The 16,094-nt window shown below is 41.9% G+C and overlaps 1 long non-coding RNA gene across 1 annotated transcript in view; it reads left to right on the forward strand.

Annotated features, from left to right (window-relative positions):
* The first annotated feature begins 3,948 nt into the window (after positions 1-3,948).
* Positions 3,949-16,094, forward strand: part of LOC106721994 — a 37,904-nt gene continuing 25,758 nt past the window's right edge. The window contains exon 1 of the long non-coding RNA XR_001357755.2: positions 3,949-4,017. This is a non-coding gene — a long non-coding RNA (uncharacterized LOC106721994). The remainder of the gene's footprint in view (positions 4,018-16,094) is intronic.

A 16,094-nucleotide genomic window follows, 5' to 3' on the forward strand; every position in this document is an offset into this window, starting at 1 on the left:
GGATCTTCTTAGTACAAATGTTTCTTCCTGTCCGTACAGAAATCACTTCTGCTATTTCTCTTTAATTTACGATGTTGCTGACCTCGTCACAAATGTTCATTAGAGAAACTCACATTCCCACGGCAAAAACTGCATTTGTCTGTGTCTAGGAAAGCCTGTGGATGTTTTGTGATTCTATTTTAGATGATCATTGCATCCAGTCTACCTGATATTTAGCCATGTCTCACCGGTTTGTAATTCTCAAGGCCACTTTTCATTCCATTTTTCTAAAACAGATACCAACCTCCTGATATTTTATTTTTCATGCGTGTCGCGATAGCCTGGAGGTCAGAGACCAGAACGGCATGATCCTAGGCACTGTACACTCAGGGTTGCTCCTGTCCAAGCAGTTTCCCATGTTCCACGGCCTCTGCCTTTGGCCCCGCAGCTTCATCCTCCACCCTCTGCAGTAACAATTAATGTATAGCTATGATTACACTTCTCTCAAACACCCTTATTCTCTTTAGCAACTGCCTTTATGCTTTGGGAGGCCAGCATTCATTCATTCAGTCCCTTGCAAACCTCCTCCTTCTGGTCAATTAAAGGACCTTCTGCTACTTGATGTTGCTTCCTTGGCTGTTTGATCTTCAAATTCCCTATTTGTCTTCTGAATTTCTAGCCCACATTTGAACTGCTCTAGTTTATGCTCCTTTCTACTGTCTGTGCTAGGGTTGGATTTCCATTTTCTGATTATATCAACATGATGACCACATTGTGATACGAATATCAGATCTCTTAAAAATGCCATCGATGTGTAAGATAGAAATGGATGACAAACATTAACGCTACCATCTACTTCTCTAGTCCTTTCCATTTAAGGAAGATGCTGGAAAAGTGCAAACTATAACTAAAAATTATTGGATTATTATTATTATATTAGATCAGTTTGCCCCATTGTTATAGAACCTGTAGGAGTCAGATTTCCACCTTCACAGGGCCAGAAAAACAACAGTAACCTTAGGGTTAAAGCATTCATCAGCTCAGAATAGCATTACGATCAGACTGCAGTATATCCTTATAACATTTTATGTAAGCCAGACAAGATGATTTATAAGTTATTCTCCCCAAGCTTCAATTAATTTCACTTAGGACATTTTCACAGTTGCACAATAAATGTTTAAATTAAGACATTTTTCTTCTTTTTTCCCCCCCTTGTGGAAATTGAATTGAATATTAACTGGTTATTGGGTGCCACTCATGGTCTGCACAATTACAGATAGGAACATCGATCTGGCAGGAAAACAAATTGGCTCTTAAAAGAGGGCAGTTTGGATCTGACAGGTTAAGATGATTAGGCATCTCTCTAATGGATTCTGTGCATTACTCCTGGATGTAGGCAGGAAGTGGATCTGCCCACCCCACTTGCTGGTACCAAACAATTATCTGCTTCATACAGGAAACCCAACTTGCAAAATTACCTGCTGAGGTTCAGGTCAGTTGTTTGCTATATAAATTAACTGGCTAGCAGTAAAACAGCATGTCTGAGTGGTGCAACTGGAGACCGTTGTTCTAGATGGACATGGAAGTATTTTAGGGGGTATGTAGAGGAGATGATATGGTCTTTCATAAGCAATAGGTGCCATTAAATGCACAATGTTCTGAGTATCCCATACAGCAGGTTTGTTATAATATCCTGTGGTGGGTGTTAAGCATGGGACATACACACCAGTGCACTGCCACAGGATTTCTCACTGTCTCACCATTTAGAGAGGAAGGGTGATGTTAGGACACAAGCCACACCTTGGGTTCAAGGCTCTTCCATGCCACAGATGGCATGTGTGACCCTGAGAAAGTCTCGACCATGTTCCTGGCCAGTGGAGATACTAGCAGTTCTCTATTTCACAGGGATATGGCAAAGATAAGGAAGAATTATTCTGACAAAATATTATGACATGGTCAAATCGCTCCTTGGCAAACTCCAAGTCTTTTGCAGAGATGGTTGGATTTTCTGGGCACCAGTCAGGGACCCCGCTCTCAAACTCCTGGACAGGCAGCTGGGAAAACCTGTGGCCACAAGTTATCCCATCCAACAGCTGCCTCAGAGTCCAAAAGAGACTGAAAATGTATAGATTAATGATAGGACAGGCAAGCAGGGAGATGTTCAGATTTTGATGCCTGTCATAAGATAGTGTAGGGGAGCCTGAATTCCCCTGACATTTGCATTGGAGAAATATTTTCTGAAACTAAATACCAGCCACACACAAACAAGTCATAGTCCGACATCCTGAAAGGGGCAGCTCTCTCAAGGAAAAAAAGGAAGAGAATATTACTTCTATGTGGTCAGGAAAGTGGAGGTTGTCTTATCTTTGTGGTGTTTGCAAGGTAGACTGCTGTGTTTGCTTTAAGGTTTTGATCCTTCTATGTTGCTGAATTTAAAGAGAGAAAATTGCTGTTTTCCAAATTTCAGAGCTTTGATGAGTAAGTCAATCAAATATTTTTAAATTTGGGGAAAAATAGGGGAGAAATGCCTCCTTCTTACCCCTTGACCAATTATGGACCTGCTTGATATTTTGGGGAAAAATAGTGGATTTTTAAATAAAACCTTTTTCCTTTTTTTTCCATTCTCCTCCCCAGTATCCTGAGCCAGCAGTAGGTATAGGAAAGTGATTTTTTCCCACCTAGTTAGTCCAAAGACTAAACCTTCCAGAAGTCTTTGTGTGTTTTGTGTTATGAATATGTTGAGAGATTGTGTTATCAGTGCAGCTGAGACATTGCAGTGACATGAAATCTTGTAGCTAATATAAGTTGCGCTGCACTCAGAAGGACCCTGATAAAGCCAATGGAGGTGCAGAGAAAGCTACTTTTTAACTTAACTAACCTTTACAACCCTTTCCAAAACTACCTACATCTTTTGACTTTTTTATAAGAAATTGGGCTTAGGCCCAGATCTAAAGCTTTTAAAGTCATTTAAATGATTTTTTATTGACTTCAAGGAGCTTAAAATCAGGCTCTCATTGTATATGCTAGCTGTTGCATCCTTAAAATAAAAACTGAAGGTTTGTGGACAAAATGACATAGATGCAACTCCCCCATGGCTCCATATCACTGTGGCTAGCTGGGAATGAGGGTGTTAAATCAGCATCACATTTTGCTCTCTTGAAGTCAGTGATAGTTTTGCCATTGACTTTAATGGCTGCAGAATCAAACCCGTAATGGACACCACTTGTAAAAAGCTTTGACATCCCATTACAAGACGCCACGTTCTAAATAAATGGCTGGTTGCATTTTAACAAAATAAATGGTAATAAAATAATTTCAGTGCAGAACAATCGGGTGGACGGTTTGTCATTGGTATACATTTTAGACTGATTTTATAGTGATCGGAAGGGAAAAAGAGGCCTCTGACAATCTGGATTGAATTCATTTACACAGGTAGATGCACCTTTCTCTTTTACGAAGAACTTTGAATTCTGTTCACTTTAAATCAGATCATCCACTGGTGGAAATCACTGCATTGGTTTCCATCAACTAAGAGCCTCTGTGCTTTCAAACATGAATGACTAATCAAACATACCCACTGAAGTCACTGGGGGTCCTTTGACTGACCTCAGTGGGCAATACATGAGGCTCACAGGGTTGAACTATCCTTTCACAGTGTTTACCCACAATAGTGAAGTTATTCCTGATTTGCACCAGGGGAAGCAAAAGATGACTAAGACCATAAGTATCCAAGTTCACTTTTTTAGTGTAATTTGGTAGTTCTGGACAGATGAGTGCATTAAGCACTCATGAACGCAGCCCTACAGATTGAAATTCCCTCTTTCTGTCCCCGGAGAAGACACAACTCAGCAGCAAGTGCATAAACTTTCTGTTATTACCCTTCCCTTTTAGAGTAGGAGGGACTGCCTCTGAACACAAGGAGAGACTTCAGCGCGCACAGAAAACACCAACTCATTTCCCATACAACCCTCAGAGGGTAGCAGTTGCTGGAAGCTACTGACCTGCACAGGACTCAACCTGGCAATGCAGAGATAAAATGTAGGTACTCTGATTATCTTGGTATAAATCCAGACATAGATGTATCTCTAGGCTTTCCTAGCACTTATCGCTGTAGGATTTGAGCACCTCACGAGCATTAAATAATTTATTCTCAACATTCCTATGAGGCATAAAAGGAGCAGCGACATGAGACACTTGCCCATAGGCACAGAGACAGGGGTATAAACCCAGGCCTCCTGAATCCTAAACTGCTCTCTATTTAATACGATCTACACTTTGCATAGAAACTTGGGGGTGGGGAAAGTCCGGAGCTGTGCAGCTCTATTGCCAGTCCCCTCAACTTTCTAATCTCCCTGTACCAAATTCCTTACCCCAAAACCAGCACCCCTATCCTGAACGGTGACGGTCAATATTCTGCGTGGCACCCCTTGCTTTCAATGTAACATTGCAAGAGTTCTGTAATGATCAGAAGAGATTAATTGAATCCAAACTGTACAGCACATCAAATAAAGGAACAGGGACCCCATTTATCTGTTAAAGTTCTGAAAATGAAAAACATCTAATCACTCGTTCCCTTTGATGAAAGGCTCATTGTTCCACTCTATGGAGAGGCATTTCGTATGGCACTGACCATACAGATTTTTTTTTTGTAACTTCACTTCTAGAATTTAACTCTAATTATATTTGTGCCCTGCCAGAAATTATAAGTTGCCACAATACTGTGGTTTCTTGTTTTTTTTTGTTTTTTTTTTAAAGAAATATATTTGTTCCTAAGGAGGAGCAATTGGAAACTAATACAATTAAATACTTTGCTCTGCCTGCCAAGGACATTTGTCTGCTACTGTGCTACATCAGGTATGTAATGAAAGGCAAATGACAGCGAATCTTAATGCAGTAGGGAGCTTGGGTAACTGTAGTTTTATGTCAGGGATAGCTTGCTAGAGAAAAGCTGCATTGTATCTAGGATTAGCAGAACTGCAGGATTTCATTAATGACTGACCAGCTTTTTAGCAAAACAAAGATAGTTAGGGAGTAAAAGAGAACATGACTGGAATCTGTACCACTAATTGGAAATGTATATTATCTTCACTTTGTTAAGGAGGAGGCACTGGGTGTTCTATATTGTCATTTGGAGAATGTCAACTTGTACAATAGTCTTCCCAGATTGGGATGCTGGGTTACAAAAGCACCAACAGTTGGAGCCTGTTGCTTTTTCCTTCCTGTACAGATTTGAAATTTTTGAAAAAAAATAATCTGTATCCTGAACTGGATTTAAGATGGAAAGTAAGGATCTTGGAAGTTTTGCAAAATGATAGTGAAAAAAGAGTCAGACATAGCAAATCAACATATTTTGCTTAGATTTTGGCCTTCTAACAATTTAACCCCCCACCCCATTTTTTTGTTTTGTTTTTACTATAAATGAACTAAAATCTTCAAATGAAGAGTCATTCTAAACCACAAAGTGAAAGCTCCTGTTAGGAAATAAAATGGAAACATTTCAAAATTGTCAATTTTTGATTCGAGCAGGTTCTTCCAAGCAGACCCTGCCCCGCGGTTTCAGTTTGGAGAAATTGATGTTTCTTCTGGGGGAAAAAAATCAGAAAACAGTGGGCCTCGTTTTATTTTTTTTCATGTTAGGCTTGGGTCGAAGTCTGTTAAAACCAATTGGAGAATTTGCGTTGACTTCAGTGAGCTCTGGATGAAGCTCAAAGTACCCAAATGTTTTGTTAGGCCCGCACTCCTGAACTCAGAGCAGTTTCCCCTGAGATAAGAACCGAGATAGGATCTACTTGATCGAATCCTACAGTCCCTTACTCAGGACAGTAATAAGTAAAGACTGCACAAAGCCCAGCCCAGTAAGAGCTCTGAAAGGATAAATGGAATAGATTTATATCAAGTTCCCTTTACACCAGTCTGTGAGGATAATTTGCCCCCGTTCTTAAGGCCTCATGTTCATGGCCAAAGTGGTGTAAAATAGTCTGAGCGTAAACAAGAATTAAGCTCATTATTTGAGACGTTTTCTTTTACTTCGTGTCCTTGACCACCAGGCAAAGAAAGAGAGAGAGAGGGAGGGACTCACTAAGACAATTCTGAAATGTTCCAGTACTTTTCTGATCACTTTCCAAAGTTGAAATATGATTGCAACCTTTTTGCATATAGAGGGAAAGGACCCATTTAAATGAAAAATTAGGTGCCTTAACAGGTCAAGCACATAGTTACATTAATGTTGTGTAGAACAATAAATCAACTTCGATCTCCAATTGAAAAAATGCTAATTTAGTTCAGTGATTCACTGATTGTACTTCCCGTGCACCCCGGCGATAGAAATCTTTTCTTTTATTTAATGCGAGACAGTGATTTGACGGCCCTCCTAATGGCGCTTGCAGACTATCAGCATTTCAGTGGAATTCTGATCATGGTTTTAATATTCCATGCAGCTTTGCCCCCTCTGATTTCACGCTGAAACATTAACAAGAGCTGACACTGGAGATTAGAAGCAGACAGCTGGAATGCCAGGTCTTTGTTGCAGCATGGACATGAGCCAACATCGTTCAACCGCAGCCAAGAGGGACCTGGGAAAGTCTTCTTAAGAAGAAGGGGAGGTAGAGAGGGGGAGGCAAGGTAGTTTACTGAAGGGCATATACAAGTAGATAATTGCAGAGCCCTTTCATCTTTTAAATCCAAATTCTAATCAATTCTGGTTTATTAAGGGGAAAGAGGGTCATTAAAGGTAAATTTTGCGCGCGCACACACACACACACACACAAATCTTCATTTGAACTCTGCAAGCATAAAAGTTTTGCATATAAAATAACTGCGTGTCCACAACTGCCACTAATTTCCTACCTCACATTTGCAATTATTTGCAGTGCTTCCATTTGGAAATGCAGTGCCAGTCCCCTTTAAAAAAAAAAAAAAAAGATTTAATCCACTTAGTTCCAGGTGAATAAATTGAGAAATAAAACTGGATTTATGTGCTGGTGCAGTTTGTGTGAACTGTAGAGGAGGAAGAAGTGGTATAATATAACATTTATGTGTTTAATACATTGTTTTTTGAGAACAGAAACCTAGTAAAGACACAGCATTTTATCCAAACCATGATACAACTCTTACCCTGCTGTATGTACTTGAAAGAGGGAGACTTTGGGAGATTCCCGGGATGTCCTGTAGCAAAGCTGCTCAGCCTTTTCTTTTAAATAAGAAAGCTGGAAGTGTTAACAGAGGTAAATGTATATAAGGGCCAGATAGTACCTTACTCAGGCAAACTCCCCTTGAAGTGGGGAGTTCTTCTGACTGAGTAATAATGGCCTGAGCCACAGCTCATTGAGAGTGATAGAAAAGCTCCCACTGACATCCCTGAGCTTCATACCGGCACAGACTGCATAAGCAGTCCAGGGTTTAGGCCTGTCTTTGCAAATTATTATCATCAAAGGACACAGCAAGGTGCTCCGCTAGAAGTGGACATCTCAGGAGTGACGGGTAGTCCACTGACCATTGCATATGACCTTGAACAAATCACTTTATTTCTCTGTGCTTCTCTATCCCCTCCCCCACTCTAGATTATGAGCTCCTCCAAGGAACAGTGGGGCCCAGATCACTTGGGGTCTCTAAATACAAAAAAGCAACAATCCTATTAATTTCCCAGGATTCCTCCCCCCCACGCCCAATGCAGTTATCAATTTTGGTTTAAAGGGAAGCAGGATGCCTATTGTGCTCTATGCGATACAAACACATTGGAAGATACAGCCCCTCACCCAAAGGGCTTACAGTTTAAAAAGACAGAGACAGATGAAGGACTGTGGGAAAGGGATAAAGTATACAAGCATAGGCTCCAGTCCTGCAGCGAGCTCCATGCCACGGGGCATAGGCATCCAAACACAGCCCCCATTGACTTCAGCGGGGCTATGGTTAGGGACAGGGGTTCACGAGCGTGGAGATCCTTTACAGGGTGGGGTGCCAAAGTGATTAATGTGATGATTAGCACATGCAGTGCTTAATGCCATGGTTTTTATGTTATTTAATAAATCCCATCTGCCCCTCTAGCTATCCATTGCTGGGTTCTCTTAACTAGATTGATAGCAAAAAGCAGAGAACAAATATTTGTATTAACAATCTAAAGATGATCTGGGAATTCATAGTGTTGCTCAAGAGCAGTTTGAATACAAAGTTTTAGTTTTATTACCTTGCAGTGATATCTTTCTTTCCTCTAAGAGAAGAAAAAAACACTTCCAGAAAATGATATAGGGTTACTTTCTGCTTCCAGTTATTCCGGTCTCAATTTGGAATAAGCTCACTAAAATCAGTAAGGTTATCTGTTATTTAAAATGAGATGAGCTTGACTCCTCACAACATCTCCTGCCAGCACGGTATTTCATGTGGAACTAGGCCTGTTTCCCAGATAGGCAAATTAAGGCACAGAAAGGTGAAATGAGTTGCCCAAAATTGCTGAGAGCAGGCTGAAGGCAGAGCCAAGAACATAGCTTGGGAAGCTCCCACTTCCTGCTCCTGCTTTAGTTTGTGTGTCATGGCATGAAGAAATATATATATATATAGATATATGTATATATATAGTCAGACAACCTCCTTTGCCAGGATAGATGGTTTTATGTACTGGTCTGATTTTGTTTTCTGGACCCCGATACTAGGTAAGCATTCATCTGGGATGGTATAGGAATAGCACATCCTGCCTTCATGCAGCAGGTTAAACTAGATATCGCTTGAGGTGCCTTCCACTCCTATGACTCTTGGATCCTTTTCTGACCTTCTATGTATTACAGGTCCTCAAACTGCACTTTGTTCTTCAGTTTATTGAAAATCTGCTGAGTCCAAGACCTTGTGTTAGTTTAAATCATAGCTGCTATCCAGTCTTGGTTTAAAGACATTAAGAGACAGTGAATTCACCACTCTCCTTGGTTTCTTCTGCTGGTTCAATCATTCTCTCTCTCAAAAATGTCTGCCTTATTTGTTATTGAATTTGTCTAGCTTAGACCTCTAGCCATTGGTCCTCATTATGCCTTTAGCCACGATGTTAAAGAGCCCCTTAATACTCAGAGTTTTCCTCCCGTGAAGATACAGATATAATAAAGTCAACACTCATTCTTCTCTTTGATAAAGCAATTGAGCTCTGGACATTCATAACTATTGACATTTTCTCAAGCCCTCTAATTACTTTTATACCGCTTTTTTGCATGCCATCCAATTTTTCAGTACCTTTTTAAAATACCCCAAAGGGTATTCCAGTGTTGCCCCCCGTATATGGATAAGGACCGACCCAAAATGTGATTCTGCGACTTTCGCAGAAATTGCAAAATCAGGCATTTTTTTTTTAAATCCATAGCGGGAAAAAAAACTTCCTAAAAGTAAAATCCTGGCTCCCCAGTGGCTGCCAGCTCTGCCCCTCTCTCCCCAAGATGGCTGCCACCTCTACTTCTCACAGCTGATTGGCTGAGAGGGCTACTTGTCATACAGCTCCACCCCTTTCCACCAATCAGTGACAAGGCATGGGGTCACATGCCAGACGGTCCTCTCAGTCAGTTGATGATGATGGGCAGAGCCATATGACAGACAGACCTCTCCACTAATCAGCAGCAGGGGGCAGGGCCACCAGGGTCCCTTGGCCAATCAGAGGTGTGGGGTAGGGTGGGTGGGCCCTGGCCATGATAAGATTTAAAAAATGGCAGCTGGTCCCATGAATTGCCTGTGAAATTGGTCAGCTGCCTCCTCGAGTTGGGTAGACCCCTATATATGGAGGTAAAAATCACCTCCTTCCTTCTCCATGCTACCCCCATTACACCCCTTTTCTGCTACAGTCCTACATTAGGAGATCAGTTGCCTGTCCACTGTGACCCCCAAACCCTTTCCCGAGTCAATGCACTCTATGCAGCCCTCCTTTCTGCAGGTATGACCTTGGCCTTCATTCCTTGATCCTGTTGAGGAGCATGTTTTCGATAGACTGTACTGAGCCTTAGATTATGCCTCAAGCCTCCTGTCTCTGGGTAGATCCACAATAGAAATGTTGGTTGGCATAGAAACTTTGGCTAGGGATGTGATTTAGGTAACGTTTCTCTACCAACCCCCCCACCAGTTTGTGTCAGTACAAATATATTTTTCTTATATTTCGTGTAGGCCCTTTCAATCTCCCCCTAGCCTTATTTCACATTTCCCTTTGATTATCCCCTCTACAGCTACAAAGTGCTCCCTCTAACAGTTCCAGACACTGCTTTGAGATCCTTTGAGGATAGATGCTATATAAATGCAAAGTATTGTCATTGTGAAAGAAAGTGCCTCTTTTCTAACTGAAACCACTTTCTTTTCTTTAATTGATTACTTGTTGTCTAGACTGAAGCTCATTAGAAGAGTTCTAAGGCTCAGCATCATTTGCTTTGCATCTTAGTCAATCTGTGAAACAACTGGTAGGCTCCAGAATGGATGAGGAACATGTTCTTGCGGCCATAAATGTGCTAAGAAAGGAAAATGAAAGCTGAAATGGGCAATGAATAGAAATGAAATGGTCACCAATGAATAGATAATACTATTGACCTTTCCCACATTTGCATCATTAGCTAAAGTTCACTAGAGACCTTCCATGCTTGTTATCATTATCCCTCATTAGAAGTCACTCTAGAAACATTAGCCAAGCAGTTCAGGAGCTTGTTAATTGCTTTAATAAGGCAATGTCAATACCAGGATGAGCTGTGAGGAAGGGTCCTTAAGGCTAAGATTTCTTGGGCTTTATGTCTCACGTCTGGGAGCAAGAGAAAAAAACCCAAAACTTTAATTTCAGAGTAAGGATCCCACACTGGGCTTTGGTGCTGCTGTAAGTTCATTTATCCCCCTGAAATTTAGTGGAGCTACACCAATTTATGCCAACTCGAGATCTAGCCTGGTGTCTGGAAGATGGTCATGTTGGCATACATTATATTTGTGCATGACCTTGTAAGCAACAGTTCCTTTAGATATGGAACTGAACTTTCCCTAATTTTCTTTTTTTTTTTTTTCTTTTTTTGGGTGGGGGAAGTAAGGGAGAATTGAGAAGGGACTGAAAGGCAAGATTTCAGCACAATCCACTGCCAGGACAACTCCATATTAATGCATGCACAAGACTGGGGCTGCTTCTTGGCTGCTACAAGCAGAAACAGCTCCATTTTCCTTCAATTGAATTTTACTGCTTTTTGCAAGGCTTATACTGACTGAGCTGGTTTATTCATCCATAAGCATCACCTTTTCTTTATTTTTGGTAGCATTTCAAGATCCATACAAACAGCCAGGTCCCATTTCTTTTGGCAAGGATTGGTAATCTCAGTGATTTGATGGGTCACCGTCACTTGCCTTTATCCTTTGATTTCTTACAAGCCTTTATCATAGCATCAGGGCTCCTAAGACTCAGACTTGTATGATTTATGAGTTGGAGCAGAGAGTTGGAAGGCAAGGCAAGTTACAGTTCAAATCCTGGTTCTGCCAGCAACTTTTTATGTGGCCATGAGCATCTTTCAACTTATGAAAACCTCTCCGTGTCTCACTTTCCACAATAGCAAAAGAGAGATAACACCCACCTTTGCGGAGAGGAGATGAAATCTGCTGCGTAAGTGGAGGTTAGTGGTTTGTCCTGGAAGCACTCCCATCACCTGACGTAGCCTCATCTGTCATATGCTCTCACCTGCAGTTTGCGAGGTCAAACAGCAGTTCAAGTGGTACTGCACAGTTCTGCTTTTTTTAAACAACATCAGGGTTTCTTTTATTTCCAGGCTTTATGGAAAAAACCTGCTTACAACGTACCTTTTTCTTACGAACATGGAAATACCCAGAAATAATAGATCTCAATTTGCTCTGTGCCATTTTGTTCCCAGGTGTGTTCATTTATGGTTCAGTGATTATATTGGCTTGTGAATTTTGTAAGTCAGAATTTTTCCTTTTGCCCACTGAAGTGTATGAGAGCTAGTAGGAGGGGCGAATAGTGTCCTAGTAGGAAGGATTCGAAGTTTCCAGTCCAGTGGCATACTTCTGGGGGATTTTCATCTTCCAAAGGTGATGCCTCCAGAAATGAAAGTGAATACAAGGGGCTTGATGGGTACAATGCTCTATATGGGGTCAGCACTGAAACCTTGCAAGGATTCATATAGGTAAAGAGGAGCAAATGTTTAAATGAGATGCCATTCAAAGTAGCACAGGACTTTGGATGCCTGAACTACTTCCTAGAGTTGTTATCCAGTTGAGGGAGGCATCAGCCTTTTCAACGAAAGTGCATATCATCCTAGTATCTAAACTTATGCTGTTGTTGCAAGGCCAAGAAAATTCAATGCTGCTGAGTCTGATTTGGTTTGACACCACTCGTGCAAGTCTGTGGGGCAAATTTAAAGCCTAAGTTCTGAAGTCCTCACTAGGACTAAAATGGAAAATAACTGCAAGATACCCTTTGATTTTAACAGAGCTAAGTACTTAAGGGATTCCTGTTGTTGCTGGACATTGCAGGAGAGTTCACTGTGCTCAACTAGAGATGGCTGGAAGGAGGCTGGTTTTTCGGAAGGATGGTGCTCAGTACTGTCTGAAAAATAGGGGCCCTTAAACAAACTTTCTGAATTCACTGGGCATCAGATCAGGCCCCTGGCAACTTTGTGATACTTAAACACAGCTAATAAGTTTGGGTTCCCAACTCAAGATCACTCAAACACCCTTCCTTTGACCAATTCCTAGGACTTCATGAACACTCAAAATCTCAGCACTTATGTTGTTTAGATCGGACTTGTCTCCCTTCCAGACACATTATAGTTGGGGACCATAATATTTTTGTGGGAAAAGTGTTTATTAATATCTAACCTATTGCTCCTAAGTTCATGCTCAGCTAAACTTCACCTAAGGATGAAAAAGGTTTCTTGTAGTGACTAGAAGGATAAAGGGATTGGTAATTAGAGAAGGAGACTTAAGCCTCTTGGTAGGTGGCTGGAATTCGGCCCACACTTGCACTTGCCTAAAGTCATTATCACGACGGACGTTCCCAGTGAAGTGAGGTTGAGTTGGCAGGTCTCAGTCTAGCTCCCAATGGAAAAGAGCTCATAGCAAAAGTTGTGCTCTTTCAAAACCAGAGCACAAACACATCTTCTTTTCTTTCTGATGAAAAGAAAGAGCAAAGGTAACATCTCCAGGAGAGACCTCACTGCACTGCTGGTGACTCGCTCCTGACTGGCCACCATTGAACTAATTCACACCCAGTCTCCGTGGGCAGGTGAGGAGGTTCACTTAAAGGTACAGTTCATAGACCTTTCGGTTCCAGAGCAACATCATGAACAAATACACCAGCATCCTTGGATTTACCTGGCAGGCTCACCAAAAGCCCACGCACTAACTAAGCCACAGAAACTGAAATGTGGTGCTCCCAACCAGTCATTGCTACTGGAACACCAAATGAAAGCTTTTTCTTGCATTGTCCGGCCACTTCTGCTCCATCCAATACAGGCAAAGAAAGGACTTAACTTTCCAAGGGCTATCAATCCGGCCCCTTTCACCTATGCTAAGTTTAATCATAAAATTTTTATAATGAATATAATTTCCTTTTTTATGACTCACTTCTATCCTCTTTAGTGTATGCCTTTACTTCCCATTAACTCTAGCGCAATGTTTCAAGGGGAAGACAAAGTCTTTTGAAGCTAAGCCATATCTCTGCACACTAACCATTTCCATGCTATAGGCTGCCTGGTCCTTCCTTTAGGAATGAAAGATAATGTATGTACCAGGAATTAGTGCTTTAACATCAATTGTCTCCAAATCCCCTCATCAGTACTCATTGCTCATTTGCATTCAGTACACATACTAAATGATTTAAATAGGAAAAAGATGTGGGTTGGGGGAGAACCACCAATACATATTTAATGAGGTTCAATAGCCCTAAAGATGCAGAGCAGTGACTGTTTTCACCAGAAAGTGCTCTATAGCTGTGACCTAACAGAAGTGCATGGCTGCAGAGTTTTAAAAGGGCCCAATCCCACAAAAATTCAGAAGAACGTGCTCCAAAATAAAGCTCTTTCTGTAACTTGTGTCTGCAGATCTCCCAGCATGTCACCCTTTTCAGAATGGGAAGAGGGAAAGGGAGCAGAGGGAGTTTGGACTGGGATTTTTTTCAGCTAGTGCTGGAGGATGGGGCAGGTGGATTGGAGCACCCCCCACCCCAAGGTGGAGGGGCTCCAATCCACCTACCCCACCCTCCAGTGCTGCCTGGGAAACCCCAAGAATAATCTCCCTCTGCTCCCTTCCCCCACTCCCATTCCAAAAACGGTGACTGGGAGGTGGAGTGGCATTGCTACGGAGGCTTGCAGCAAGCAGCTGGGATCCCCAACCCTCAGACCAAACAGCAAACTTCGGTTTGATCCAGGGGATCATTGCAACTCATAGCGCTTCCTGCAAGGCGCTATGAGTTGCAATGGGCAGCTGCTCTTCTGTCTGCGGCCTACATTTACTAGTATAGATCTCAACTGAGAAAACCGGATAGTTCAAACTTACTGTAACTTGAAAAATATTACATGAGGAAGCACAACCCAGTTTTGTTGTCTATAGAGGGCCCAGGGGCTGGTCTGCACTGAGAACCTTTATTGGAGCTATTGTCAATTTAATCCTGTCTCTTCCAGAGCTGGAAACTTAAGTAAAAGACAAACCTTAAATCCCATGAAATCACTGGGAATTTGGCTTTAATTAGGACACAAGGTCTTTCAGAGACTTTGAACTGTCTTTAACTCTGCTATGGGTCAAGCTCTAAGGCCCAATTTAGGATAGCACTTTAGTACAGTCCTAAAGTTAAGATTATGCATAAGCCCCATAGCCTGCAATAGGAGCTAGGGGGTAATGCTATAATCCCTTACTCATATAGGGATGCTTACATCAGCTGGTGCTATCAATCCCATCTGCATCTAAGCAGGAAACCTACCCCCGCTAAATTCACTCTATGCCTCTCACGCAATTACCCCTGAACCCCCCAGAGTAAGGAGCATGGAGATGGTGGCACCGGATCCAGCACACTTGTTTCCTCTTCTGGCCTAAACTATGTTGGTCCTATGCCAATTTACACTAGCTGAATATCTGGCTGATCAATCCAGAAAGCAGTAACAGTAATTCAGACATGTCTGTGCCTCACTCTCTCTTCACCATGCTCAATTTTGCAAACTCATATCCAAACTAGGCCCAGTACAGCAGGTCCTTTCACCCACTGGAGGAATGCCAGAGTCTCTGGAGTGAATTGTAGCAGCTATTTAACAGTGCACAGTAAATTAGCTCACCATTTTAAAGAAGGGAAGCGAGGAACCACATCCAGGAGAAACTGGGGGATTTAAGCAATGTAATTAATTATATATAAAATACAAAAGCAAAGAAAACAGCAAAACTAATGTGTCCATGTCTTCTGTCGTAGAGCCTTTGCATTCTTTCAGGGGTTCTGTGGAAAGGGTCAAGTGATGCCGTGATCTCACCTGCAGATCCCTGTTTTACAAAAGGCACATGCTTCTATTTTGCAAATGGGGACACTGAGACATGAAGTAACTTGTCTAAACCCTCCGGTGAGTCTGATCAGAAAATTGTACATGAGAGAAATTGCCCCCAGTCCCCTGAATCTAACTACTGGGCAGCATTGCCTATGGAACAAACCAGGAAAAGGAGAAAACCCCTTCTCTCTTCCTCTCCCTAATGTTCTCATAAAATCCCCTTTCCTCTTCCCCTGGGATCCATCTCTCAGGAGGGAGAGGCTTACTATGCATGACTGCTTCATATGAAACAGAAAGGAGCTTTATTATTAGATCATCGATCCACTTGAAATCATTTAGTCAAGCCGCACTGCAAAGGGGAATGGCATTTTGCAGAGGGAAGGGTCTGACTCTCCTCCCAGCTACACTGCAGTAATTCAGAAGGAGCTCCAGAGTAAGACAATGGATTTACACCAAGGTAAGCATGATCAAGCCCAGTGTCATTTAGCTGCAGCTGGACAGATGTGGGTCTGATACCTTCTGGAACGCAGGCTTCCCTCGCAGTAATACGGAAAGCCAAAGGAACTGCCTGATGCTCCATTAAAACTATATTGGGAAAAGTATGCTATTCCACATTGTATTTGTCGCTCGCCAAGGACAATTAAAGGGATAAAA

Source organism: Alligator sinensis, unplaced genomic scaffold (assembly GCF_000455745.1).
Source record: "Alligator sinensis unplaced genomic scaffold, ASM45574v1 scaffold278_1, whole genome shotgun sequence".
Classification (NCBI taxonomy): Eukaryota; Metazoa; Chordata; order Crocodylia; family Alligatoridae; genus Alligator; species Alligator sinensis.